At 59.8% G+C, this 10,518-nt stretch overlaps 2 non-coding genes across 2 annotated transcripts; both read right to left on the reverse strand.

The window, feature by feature from the left end:
• Positions 1 to 400: 400 nt before the first annotated feature.
• Positions 401 to 553, reverse strand: LOC142796147 (5.8S ribosomal RNA). Its single transcript, XR_012893578.1, has one exon. It is a non-coding gene; the product is annotated as a 5.8S ribosomal RNA (ribosomal RNA).
• Positions 554 to 2,272: 1,719 nt separating this feature from the next.
• On the reverse strand, positions 2,273 to 4,087 carry LOC142796148 (small subunit ribosomal RNA). Its single transcript, XR_012893579.1, has one exon. It is a non-coding gene; the product is annotated as a small subunit ribosomal RNA (ribosomal RNA).
• Positions 4,088 to 10,518: the final 6,431 nt, after the last annotated feature.

The following is a 10,518-nucleotide window of genomic DNA, read 5'->3' on the forward strand; positions in this document are numbered from 1 at the left end:
TGCGATCTCGCGCACTTTGCGCACGGCTGGAGAAGCTTTGCTGGCCGGCTTTCGCTCCTCGTGTTTACCGTGCGTTAAAGTTGCGCGTCCGTGGCTCTCGCAGCTCTTGCGCGCCCGGTCGCAGAGAGGAGTACGCAACCTCGACCGCACTTTCCCTGCAGGCTTCCTTCCGACTCGAAGTCCTGCGGCGGTCTCAACGAGGTGCCACATCCTCAATGCAGTCGGTCGCCCCCGTTTCGGTTGGGCTCTGGCACGACGGTCGCCACCGTCTCGCCCTTGAGTGGCCGCTGTTGGCGCTCGCTGTGAGGTGTTCAGCGTGCTGTCCGTGTTGCCGACGCGGTCAAAACGAGTCGACGGCTCACGTTCCCTTGTGCGCCGAAGGCTCTCTTGATATGTGATCCGACCCTCAGACAGACGAAGCCAAGGGAAGACCCAAGGCCGCAATGTGCGTTCAAAGAATCAGTGCTCAGTGTGTCCTGCAATTCACACCAAGTCTCGCAGCTGGCTGCGTTCTTCATCGACCCGAGAACCGAGTGATCCACCGCTTAGAGTCGTGAAAAAGTGTTTGTTCAATTCCGTACAGTCAAAACCAAACGTTTCTGGCACTCGGCCAAACAGTGGCCAAGAAGGGCGCTTTTCAGCGCACGCTTGGACTCCAAAACTCTGCCGCGCCTTTTTCGGCTGCCGCAAATCGAGCAAACGGTGTGTTTCGGACGGCGTTTCGCTTTCGCTACTTGCGAGTGCTTTCGTGGTCCACCCCTCTATAAATACTCGGGAGGCGTCGAAGCCGGTTCTCCAAGCCGGACCCGTAGGTATCGTTGTGTGCTCGCTCTCATTGGCCCGCCTAACCAGAAAATGCCTGCGGTACACCCATTTGGATAAGAGTGCACGCAGATGCGGGCCTCGACGGCTACACATTTCCTCGGGCGGCCGCCTCCCGGCCTCCGTGGAGCGCGGGATGCACGGTCCCATCGACAAGCCTCTCCCGTTTTTACCGTGGCGTCGCGGTTCACCACGGCAGGCGGGTCGGTCTCCTCCGCATAAAAAGGGGGACCCCCGCTTTTTGTTCCACGAAATCGCACAAGCTTTTTTCGCATCCACGGTTTGCCACCGCACACCAAAATGCCGATCCGGCTGCCTACTTTAGCCAACAGGTGGAGCCAGGCGCGCCGTACTTGCGCGGCACTTCCCACGTCCACCGAAGTCGGTGCCAAGGACCACTTTCGGCGCCGGAGCCGCGTACGAGCCTACTCGAGGCGGAAGAACGAAGCCAGCAAGGGCCTGGCCGCAAGTGCGTTCAATTGTCGGGACGTCCAAGTCCCTCGTTCTTCCGTGCTTCCTCTTTCGGCAAGTCGTTGCAGCACCTTCCCAAAGCGCGCAGACCCGCTAATCGCGACGAGCGCGACGTGGCCGTGCCGCCTTTCCCTCGGCAGCAAGCAAAACGCCTGGCAACGTCGACGCTCCCCTAACCGCGATCTCGCACCGTGTTTCGTGTGGCGAATTCAAAAGCCGGCCGGCGCTGCTGCAACCATTACGGTCGGTACGCATACGCCGCGGAGGGCGGGACGGTCATCGGAGCGTGCGGTTCCTCCATCGAGTACTGCGCACCTCGGCCGTCGCATCGCCGTGCCATGACCGGCCGCGCGTCAACGCGAACCGGTGCCAGCGAGATCCCTCGCCTGCAAGAACCGACCGGCAGCCTCCGTCACCCGAGGACGCGGAGGCGCTTGCCGCGGACGGCGGGACGGTATGCACTGGTGCACAGCGGACCCGTCACATCGCCAGTTCCTTGACCGACCGCCGACGCTTGTGCCGTTCCTCTCGTACTTGGCAGTCGCCGCGCGATTGTCGGGTCTCGTTCTTGCACGCTCGAACGGTCGGGAGGGCACTCGGCTGGCGTTTCGGGAACGCGCAGCCTCGCCTTCTACCGACGTAACCACGACTCGCCGTTCGCGCTCCGCCGCTCCTGTTTACAGTACTAGGCGGTCCCGCAGCGGTCGGGTCGCGCATTTCGAGCGCTTCGAGCCACGGTGCAGTGGCGGGTCGAAAGCCGACCTATGAGTGCGTTGCGCCGTTTGTACCCGCGTCCGCCACCTGGCCGACCGTCCAAGGTCGCGGTGTTGGCGTCCGCTGGGCGCAACAATTTGTCACGGGGTGCCGCTCCACATTCAGGCAGCCCCGTGGGGAAAAGCCGACCCCGCGTCCAAACGGGGTCAGCGGCAGAAAGTGTCGGGCGCAGACGCAGCTGAGGCGCTCACCCTTCACAATCCGTTAATGATCCTTCCGCAGGTTCACCTACGGAAACCTTGTTACGACTTTTACTTCCTCTAAATGATCAAGTTTGGTCATCTTTCCAACAGACCGGCGCAACCGAAAGGCCGCGCCGGACATCGGTCCGAAGACCTCACTAAATCATTCAATCGGTAGTAGCGACGGGCGGTGTGTACAAAGGGCAGGGACGTAATCAACGCGAGCTTATGACTCGCGCTTACTGGGAATTCCTCGTTCAAGGGGAACAATTGCAAGCCCCTATCCCAATCACGAAAGAAGTTCCACGGGTTACCCAGTCTTTTCAGACAGGGATAAAGACACGCTGCTTCCTTCAGTGTAGCGCGCGTGCGGCCCCGGACATCTAAGGGCATCACAGACCTGTTATTGCTCTGTTTCGTGCGGCTAGGAGCCGCTTGTCCCTCTAAGAAGGTTGTAAGGTGCTGGGAACCCCGCACCTATTTAATAGGCTAGAGTCTCGTTCGTTATCGGAATTAACCAGACAAATCGCTCCACCAACTAAGAACGGCCATGCACCACCATCCACCGAATCAAGAAAGAGCTCTCAATCTGTCAATCCTCCCAGTGTCCGGGCCGGGTAAGTTTTCCCGTGTTGAGTCAAATTAAGCCGCAGGCTCCACTCCTGGTGGTGCCCTTCCGTCAATTCCTTTAAGTTTCAGCTTTGCAACCATACTTCCCCCGGAACCCAAATACTTTGGTTTCCCGGAAGCTGCCCGCCGAGTCATTTGAGTAACTCAGGCGGATCGCTGGTTGGCATCGTTTATGGTCAGAACTAGGGCGGTATCTGATCGCCTTCGAACCTCTGACTTTCGTTCTTGATCAATGAAAACATTCTTGGCAAATGCTTTCGCAGTAGTTCGTCTTGCGACGGTCCAAGAATTTCACCTCTAGCGCCGCAATACGAATGCCCCCGTCCGTCCCTCTTAATCATTACCTCGTATTCCAAAAACCAACAGAACAGAAACGAGGTCTTGTTCTATTATTCCATGCAAGTTTATTCAGGCGACTCGCCTGCGTTGAGCACTCTAATTTTTTCAAAGTAAAAGCACCGGCCATCTCGAGGCACACAATGAAGTGCACCAAGAAAGAACCGGCATGATGTTCAGTCCGAGCCGTCGCATCGGGTAGATGCACTACTCGTCTGGAACTGAGATCCAACTACGAGCTTTTTAACCGCAGCAGCTTTAGTATACGCTATTGGAGCTGGAATTACCGCGGCTGCTGGCACCAGACTTGCCCTCCAATTGATCCTCGTTAAAGGATTTAGAGTGTACTCATTTCAATTACGGGGCCTCAAAAGAGTCCCGTATTGTTATTTTTCGTCACTACCTCCCCGTGCCGGGAGTGGGTAATTTGCGCGCCTGCTGCCTTCCTTGGATGTGGTAGCCGTTTCTCAGGCTCCCTCTCCGGAATCGAACCCTGATTCTCCGTTACCCGTAACAACCATGGTAAGCAAGTAACCTACCATCGAAAGTTGATAAGGCAGACACTTGAAAGAAACGTCGCCGGCTCGTGGCCATGCGATCAGCACAAAGTTATCCAGAGTCACCACACAATACGGGCCGAAACCCGATCGATCTTGGTCTAATAAAAGCACCCGTTACCCAAAGGGCTCCAGGCTCACTGCATGTATTAGCTCTAGAATTGCCACAGTTATCCAAGTAGGAAGAAACGATCTAAGGAACCATAACTGATTTAATGAGCCATTCGCGGTTTCGCCTTATTTCGGCATGTACTTAGACATGCATGGCTTAATCTTTGAGACAAGCATATGATTACTGGCAGGATCAACCAGGTAATCGTTCGACTGCGCGTCCGTCCTCGCCTTCGGCGGGCCGGACGCAGTCTGTGTGCGGCGGAGGCCACCTTCAGGCGCCCCAACACGCTTATTTTGCACTCCGAGATGACGGCGTTCGAGCTCGCTACGGCACAACCTTCCCGAAAGACGAGTGGGAGCCGTGCGGCAAGAAGCACGTTCATGCTCGCTCTTTTTCGTTGCATCGACTCGGTCGCGCCGTGCGGGTTGCCCAAGCCCGCTGCACTGTCGGTGGACCGGCCGGAACTAGCAACGGAGCCGAGACTGCAAAGCCGCCAGACGACGGGTCACGCCCGCGTCTTCGGCGCTTTCGCATCTGAATCGCCCGAGGACGACACGGAACACACCTCGATATCGTGGTAAAACGGCACCGTCCGACAACCAGCCCCTAACGCATCAAGCGGATGAGGCTGCAGACGACTGCCGTGGATTCCCCTGGAGCAGACCCGAGGACACGCTTGACGAGGCCGAAGCCCGCCGCATATCAGACACCCGGTCGCTTTCGCGTACGCCGCTCACGAGAACCCCCACATAATAGCAGCGATAAGTACCCAGACCTCCTTGGGCACTAATACGAGCGTACTCGAGAAAATTTCACCGCGGGTGTGCCCCGAAACGTGTGGCACGTTGAGCGTGCCACAAGTCTACGTCGCTCTCAAACCCGCCGAGGTCGTAGAATTTGCGACCCTACTCACGAAATTCCCACCGAGGATACGGCCGCAAACGTACCGCACCTTGGGTAGGCCACGAGTTTGTGCAACACTACGCTGACGGCACAGCACCGAGGTCGTGCGCGCACGCACGGGAAAATTCCGCCGCGGTTTCTGCCGAAAACGTGAGGCACCACGACTCTCCGCAAGTTCGCGTCGACTGCGAAAGACCGAAGTCGTGAACGACGTGTCCGCTACTCGCCGCCGACACGCTGGACACCAAACGTACAACGACTCGACGGCGTAGTAGAGGCCCACGACGCGGTTTTCCTTAACGACGTCTCGGCGTGGCACCGACAGGTTAGAACGGCCGACCAACGTTCCCTGTCCGCCGTTCGGCTCAGTCGAAGGGCTCGGCGACTTCGGCAACGCTGCGAAGCCGCACGGTGACGCACGCCATGTCCCCATTTTTTTTTTTTTTCTTTCTGCGTCTGCCGGGGTGCCCCTATAATAGCAGCGATAAGCACCCAGACCGCCGTGGGTCGCTCGCCCCGGCTGACGTGGTTTTTCGTACTCCTGCGGCGGTCGCCGTCAAGCACGTCCAAATACGCTACTTTCGTGGGCGCATTCACGCTCTTTCGCTTCGCCGGAGTGCCAGCACTCACTCTGCCAAAAACGGCGAACATCCGAGCGGCGGTTCCCACTTTTGCGTCGGCGTCGCAAACCCCGCCCCGGCAGACGAGGTTTGCCGTACTCGTGCGACGGTGGCCGGCGGGCACGTCGAAAGACGCCGATATCGTGCGCGAATTGGCGCACCTTGGCTTCACCGGAGTGCCGCCACTGACTCCTCCAAAAACGGCGAAGATCCGAGCGGCGCTTCCCACTTTCGCATCGGCGTCCCGAACTCCGCCCCGGCTGACGCGGTTTACCGTACTCGTGCGACGGTCGCCGGCGAGCACGTGGAAAGACGCCGATATCGTGCCCGAATCGGCTCCGTTCGGCTTCGCCGGAGTGCCAGCACTGGCTCGGCGAAAGACGACGAACATCCGAGCGACGGTTCTCACTATTGCGTACGCGTCGCAAACCCCGCCCCGGCAGACGCACTTTGCCGTACTCGTGCGACGGTCGCCGGCGAGCACGTAGAAAGACGCCGATATCGTGCCGGAATCGGCCCCGTTTGGCTTCGCCGGAGTGCCAGCACTCACTCGGCCACAAACGGCGAACATCCGAGCGGCGGTTCCCACTTAGCCGTCGGCGTCCCGAACTCCGCCCCGGCAGACGCGGTTGCCGAGCTCGTGCGACTAGCGACCGCGAAGCCGTCTCGCGACGCCGCTTTCGTGCGCGGCTCCCACTGCGACCTGGGTCACCCGAGGTCGACGAGCAAGAAAGAATGTCGAAAAAAAATTTTTTTTTTTTTTGCGTCTGCCGGGGTGCCCCTATAATAGCAGCGATAAGCACCCAGACCGCCATGGGTCGCTCGCCCCGGCTGACGTGGTTTTTCGTTTTCCTGCGGTGGTCGTCGTCAAGCACGTCCAAACACGCCACTTTCGTGGGCGCATTCGCGCTCTTTCGCTTCGCCGGAGTGCCAGCACTCACTCTGCCAAAAACGGCGAACATCCTAGTGGCGGTTCCCACTTTTGCGTCGGCGTCGCCAACCCCGCCCCGGCATACGCGGTTTGCCGTACTCGTGCGGCGGTGGCCGGCGGGCACGTCGAAAGACACCGATATCGTGCGCGAGTCGATGCTTCTTGGTCTCGCAGGAGGGCCGCCACTCACTCCTGCAAAAACGGCGAAGATCCGAGCGGCGCTTCCCACTTTTTCGTCGGCATCGCAAACCTCGCCCCGGCAGACGCGCTTTGCCGTACTCGTGCGACGGTCGCCGGCGAGCACGTCGAAATACGCCGATATCGTGCCCGAATCGGCCCCGTTTCGCTTCGCCGGAGTGCCAGCACTCACTCGGCCAAAAACGGCGAACATCCGAGCAGCGGTACCCACTTAGCCGTCGGCATCCCGAACTCCGCGCCGGCTGACGCGGTTGCCGAGCTCGTGCGACTAGCGACCGCGAACGCGTCTCGCGACGCCGCTTTCGTGCGCGGCTCCCATTGCGACCTGGGTTACCCGAGCTCGACCAGCAAAAAAGAAGGTCGAAAAAAAATTTTTTTTTTCTGCGTCTGCCGGGGTGCCCCTATAATAGCAGCGATAAGCACCCAGACCGCCGTGGGTCGCTCGCCCCGGCTGACGTGGTTTTTCGTACTCCTGCAGCGGTCGCCGTCAAGCACGTCCAAATACGCCACTTTCGTGGGCGCTTTCGCGCTCTTTCGCGTCGCCGGTGTGCCAGCACTCACTCTGCCAAAAACGGCGAACATCCTAGTGGCGGTTCCCACTTTTGCGTCGGCGTCGCCAACCCCGCCCCGGCATACGCGGTTTGCCGTACTCGTGCGGCGGTGGCCGGCGGGCACGTCGAAAGACACCGATATCGTGCGCGAGTCGATGCTTCTTGGTCTCGCAGGAGGGCCGCCACTCACTCCTGCAAAAACGGCGAAGATCCGAGCGGCGCTTCCCACTTTTTCGTCGGCATCGCAAACCTCGCCCCGGCAGACGCGCTTTGCCGTACTCGTGCGACGGTCGCCGGCGAGCACGTCGAAATACGCCGATATCGTGCCCGAATCGGCCCCGTTTCGCTTCGCCGGAGTGCCAGCACTCACTCGGCCAAAAACGGCGAACATCCGAGCAGCGGTACCCACTTAGCCGTCGGCATCCCGAACTCCGCGCCGGCTGACGCGGTTGCCGAGCTCGTGCGACTAGCGACCGCGAACGCGTCTCGCGACGCCGCTTTCGTGCGCGGCTCCCATTGCGACCTGGGTTACCCGAGCTCGACCAGCAAAAAAGAAGGTCGAAAAAAAATTTTTTTTTTCTGCGTCTGCCGGGGTGCCCCTATAATAGCAGCGATAAGCACCCAGACCGCCGTGGGTCGCTCGCCCCGGCTGACGTGGTTTTTCGTACTCCTGCAGCGGTCGCCGTCAAGCACGTCCAAATACGCCACTTTCGTGGGCGCTTTCGCGCTCTTTCGCGTCGCCGGTGTGCCAGCACTCACTCTGCCAAAAACGGCCAACATCCGAGCGGCGGTTCCCACTTTTGCGTCGGCGTCGTAAACCCCGCCCCGGCAGACGCGGTTTGCCCTACTCGTTCGACGGTCGCCGGCGAGCGCGTCGAAAGACGCCGATATCGTGCGCTAATTGGCGCTCCTTGGCTTCTCCGGAGTGCCGCCACTCACTCCTCCAAAAACGGCGAAGATCCGAGCGGCGTTCTCCACTTTCGCATCGGCGTCCCGAACTCCGCCCGGGCTGACGCGGTTTACCGTACTCGTGCGACGGTCGCCGCCGGGCACGTCGAAAGACGCCGATATCGTGCCGTAATCGGCCCCGTTTGGCTTCGCCCGAGTGCCAGCACTCACTCGGCCAAAAACGGCGAACATCCGAGCAGCGTTTCCCACTTTCGCATCGGCGTCCCGAAGCCCGCCCCGGCAGACGCGGTTTGCCCTACTCGAGCGACGGTCGCCGGCGATCACGTCGAAAGGCGCCGAATTCGTGCACGAATCGATGCTTCTTGGTCTCGCAGGAGGGCCGCCACTCACTCCTGCAAAAACGGCGAAGATCCGAGTTGCGCTTCCCACTTTTTCGTCGGCGTCCCGAACTACGCCCCGGCTGACGCGGTTTACCGTACTCGTGCGACGGTCGCCGGCGGGCACTTCAAAATACGCCGATTTCGTGGGCGCATTCACGCTGTTTCGCTTCCCCGGAGTGCCAACACTCACTCTGCCGAAAGCGGCGATCATCCGAGCGGCGGTTCCCACTTTTGCGTCGGCTTCGCAAACGGCGCCCCGGCAGACGCGCTCGTGCGACGTACTCGTGCGACGGTCGCCGGCGAGCACGTCGAAAGACGCCGATATCGTGCTCGAATCGACCCCGTTTCGCTTCGCCGGAGTGCTGCCAGTCACGGCGCAGAAAACGGCGAACAAGTGTTTTTTTTTTTTTTCCTAGAATTTGTGTTATAGAAGGCACATTTGATATCGGACGATAATTTTCAACTTTATCACGCGCACCGATTTTCGTGTAGAGGTTTGCAAGTTTATGGGAATTTCTCCACTTGGAATAATGCGATTTAGTAGTACTACGAGAACTTCATGGATGTACTCAAGGGTACGGGGCAAGTCAGTTACGTCAACACCTGCAGATTTTTTACACTTCAAACTGAAAATTGTTGGTTGTGAGTCCTCGTGTGATATTAAAGGCCGATTCGCTAACACATAGAACAAAGAAAGAAAGGAAGAAAAAACGCCCGCGCTCGCTCAAGAAACCTGGGTTCGCAACAAGTGGCAACAACAAGCAACCGAGCGAGTGCGCCAAAACCCGTGGCGGCCGAACAAACGCGAAGTCCCAACCGCGTCAGCCGGGGCGGCACGGGACAGGAAAAATCACTTCAGCCGGGGCGGCGGGGCACCGAATAAACCTCGTCACCTCGTCGCAGGATAAAAGAGGAAACAAAAAGTCTAAACAGCGTCTGCTGGAGCGAATGCGTAATAAAACAACAACAACAACAAAAAAAAAACACCCGCGCTCAAGAAGTCTGCAATCCTCACAAAAGGCGACTGTGACCGAGCAGCGTCAGCCGGGGCCGTGCGGAAACGGAAAAACCGCGACTACCGGGGCGTCGAGGCACCGAAAAATCCACTTCAGCCGCGGCGAAAAAAAAAAACAAAAAGAAAGACGGAGGGGGGGGGGGGAACCACGTCTGCCGGGGCGAAGGAAAAAAAAAAACGCGTCTGCCGGGGCGAGCCCGGGTGCGGCACCACCGGGAAAACTGTGGCAAACAGACATGGCGATCGAGTGAGTGGGCCGCCAGCCAGGCTCAGCCAAAAAGTGCAAAGTCCGAACTGCGTCAGCCGGGGCGGCAAAAACCGCGTCAGCCGGGGCGGCGCAAAAAACCGCGTCTGCCGGGGCGGCACGAAACCGCGTCAGCCGGGGCGGGGCGAAAACTGCGTCAGCCGGGGCGAAAAGAAAAAAAAAAAACGCGTCTGCCGGGGCAAGCCCGGGTGCGGCACCACCGGGAAAACTGTGGCAAACAGACATGGCGATCGAGTGAGTGGGCCGCCAGCCAGGCACAGCCGAAAAGTGCAAAGTCCGAACCGTGTCAGCCGGGGCGACGCAAAAACCGCGTCAGCCGGGGCGGCGCGAAAACCGCGTCAGCCGGGGCGGCACGAAACCGCGTCAGCCGGGGCGGCGCGAAAACTGCGTCAGCCGGGGCGGCGCGAAAACCTCGTCAGCCGGGGCGAGCGAAAAGGGGGGGGGGGGGAACCACGTCTGCCGGGGCGAAAGAAAAAAAAAACGCGTCTGCCGGGGCGAGCCCGGGTGCGGCACCACCGGGAAGACTGTGGCAAACAGACATGGCGATCGAGTGAGTGGGCCGCCAGCCAGGCTCAGCCCAAAAAGTGCCAAGTCCGAACTGCGTCAGCCGGGGCGGCAAAAACCGCGTCAGCCGGGGCGGCGCGAAAACCGCGTCTGCCGGGGCGGCGCGAAAACTGCGTCAGCCGGGGCGAGCCCGGGTGCGGCACCACCGGGAAAACTGTGGCTAACAGACATGGCGATCGAGTGAGTGGGCCACCAGCCAGGCTCAGCCAAAAAGTGCCAAGTCCGAACTGCGTCAGCCGGGGCGGCAAAAACCGCGTCAGCCGGGGCGGCGCAAAAAAACCGCGTCTGCCGGGGC

This window comes from Rhipicephalus microplus, unplaced genomic scaffold (assembly GCF_043290135.1).
Source record: "Rhipicephalus microplus isolate Deutch F79 unplaced genomic scaffold, USDA_Rmic scaffold_1206, whole genome shotgun sequence".
Taxonomy (NCBI): domain Eukaryota; kingdom Metazoa; phylum Arthropoda; class Arachnida; order Ixodida; family Ixodidae; genus Rhipicephalus; species Rhipicephalus microplus.